Genomic DNA, 2,756 nt, shown 5'->3' on the forward strand with positions numbered 1-2,756 from the left:
TCCCTTGCTATCACAACAGGGGGAACAACAAACTGAATTCATGGGCCAGCTCAGTGTACTGTAGTTGGTCCAGTGTTTCTGCTGCCATGCCAACTGATCCTTAATCCTTCTCATTTACACTGTTGGGCAAATCGTACTCCAACTATTAGATGCCTACACAGACATAGGTGTCTACGTGAGTTAGGCTTAAGACTCCAAAAAACAGTTAATACAGTTTTTATAGCTGCATTTGTAATATGCCATCATCTCAACCTTAAGACGAAGTCACAAAAAGCAGCAAGGAAGAGCAGAACCCACCTACCTTTTGTGTTAACAGCTTCCCATGGACTCAAGAAGGGTGGAGAAGGATCACATTTAGGCACAAAGTAGGTAAAATAGGATTGGTCCTTCATTTTCCCCATGGTATGGTTCAATAGGTTTTTTTCTTTCTAATTTTTATGCTACCACACTGCTACCTTCTTGTATGTACTCATACATTGTATTTGAGCTCATCTTTAGTACAACACCTTAAAAATGCCTCTGATATTTTTGTATACTATACTGCAATACTCTGTTTTGTCAGTGTTGTCTTTAGCTAATTCCCATTATTATATAATTTTTATCATGAAGAAAAGGCAACTTTCCTGGTTGTGAGAAAAAAAATCATCCATATATTAATATGAGGAAAAAGACTTCTTATTCCTCAGGCCATAAATTATAGACATTTTTCACATAGTAGTTTAAGTTTTGTCCTTATTTATTTTGCATAGGATGACAGCTCGGTGGCTGCATTTGAAGCAAATTGCAGAGCTGAACAGGCAGGAACGTTATACATAAAAATTAGGAAACACTATCAATAAATATAGGAATTGAATGAACCGCATAGTTAACCTGCTGCTGCCATAAGACATAGAAGTTTCACCTGATACTAAACAAAACCCCTCAGGAATTAGGTGGCACTGGGGTTATTTCTGTAGTCCTTCACACCTGAAGATACTTGGTATTTATCATAATGAAGTATAATGATTTTTGAGGTCTTGAGGTATGTGCTCCCATCAGGAAGCTAGAATATGTTTTAGTATTCTTTGCTATGAATGAGCAATTTGCTACAAGTCATCCAAACAGCAGGAGTGCTAAGGCATCTGGGATTGGAAGCTTGTTTTTCAAAGATTGACATTTACTGTTTGAAAGAATTTAGCATTACACGTATTTCTCAAACACATTATTTGGCCATCTTCCCTACTTCTAAAGCAAGGGGCCCCAGTTATTTTCAGAACTGCTCTGTCTAAGAGATCATGATCATTAGCATAGCACCTGCAAGCCTGGTCATAAACTAGATTCCCATTGCTATAATCATTGTATAAGCCAAGAACTAGAAAAGAGAGTACATATGCTGAACTGAGACCTTGCATAAAAAAAGAGGATTTGCCTATGCCTAATAAACAAATTGTATACCTCATTTCCTATAGAATATAGTGGTGTGAATAATGGATATACCAAAATACAGTCCCAGAAATCTTTGGCCAGTATTTTAAAAACTGAATGCCTAAGCTTCAAATGGGATATATCATGTGAGCAGACTTTTCTGAAAAACAGGAATGTAGGAATACAAGTCAGATTGATAATCAATGGACACATCTACATGTCACTGTATGGCAACATTGCTATGGCACTGTGCTTTAGTTCTTTCTTTTGGAAGTACTAAAGCATGGCACCGTATGGGCAGGTAATGTGTCATGCACGTGGTGCACAGGTAAATTTTGCAGCTACATCCTTGTAGCAGTGTGCTATACTGGGGGAGCATGCCACTATGGTGATGTAGCTGGCAATTACATATTGACATGTAGGGTGAAGTGTAGATGCACCCAGTGGGACCTGGAGTTCTAACTCATTTACTCACTTCAGTAAACCCACTGCTGGAGTCTAACTCTACTTTTGACTACCTACTTTTGAAGGTCTTAAGCCACATATATTCAGAAGTTCTTTTTTGAAATATAATTAGTACCAACCTGCTGCATCAAAGCACATAACAGGATAGATGCCAATGGAGATGTACCCGCCTCCACTCTAGTAGGTGTTCCCGTGTTGCCTTTGCCTGAGCCCTAGATCTTATGGGCCCCGGGCTTATGGGTGGACCCTGGAGGCTACCCCTGGTGAAGTCAGGAGGACCCCTGAACTCTCCTGCCACGACTTTGAATGTAACTTCAGTGGGGGGTCCTTCCTTGGGGTAGCTCCTAGAGTTGGCATGGTCCCCCGCGGGTAGTCTTGGGGCTCCATCCTCCCCTACACCCCAGCCACTCGCCACCTATAGCTCTGCCTCTTCTTGGCTTCCACGGTGTCCTAGGCCTGCCGCTGTCTTACCCCCAACCTGCTGGGCGTCCGTAAAGGTCCTTGGCTCAATGGGCCGTCTGCTGGGGTCACCAGCCCAGACCTTCCGCCTCGGCTCTTCCTTCTTTAATCCGGCTGCTGGTTTCTTCACCGGCTCTGCTGCTTACGAAGCGGCCGGTTCCTTCGCCGGCTCTGCTGCCTGAAATGTGGCCGGCTCCCTCGCTGGGCCTTCTGCCCACAGCGCAGCCGGCTCCTCCACCGGCTCTGATGCTCAGGATGCCACCGGTTCTCTCTCTGGCTCCGCTGCCTGCAATGCAGCCAGTTCCCTCCCTGGCTCTGCTGCTCCAGATGCTGCCGGTTCCTCCACCGGCTCTGCTGCTTGCAACGTAGTCAATTTCACCCCCGGCTCTGCTGCTCCCAATGCCGCCGGCTCCTCCACCGGCTCTGTA

At 44.5% G+C, this 2,756-nt stretch overlaps 1 pseudogene; it reads right to left on the reverse strand.

Moving 5' to 3' along the window:
• The window catches only part of LOC112551326, a 36,592-nt pseudogene that overhangs the window by 23,068 nt on the left and 10,768 nt on the right, over positions 1-2,756 (reverse strand).

Source organism: Alligator sinensis, unplaced genomic scaffold (genome assembly GCF_000455745.1).
Source record: "Alligator sinensis unplaced genomic scaffold, ASM45574v1 scaffold1029_1, whole genome shotgun sequence".
In the NCBI taxonomy this organism is placed as follows: Eukaryota; Metazoa; Chordata; order Crocodylia; family Alligatoridae; genus Alligator; species Alligator sinensis.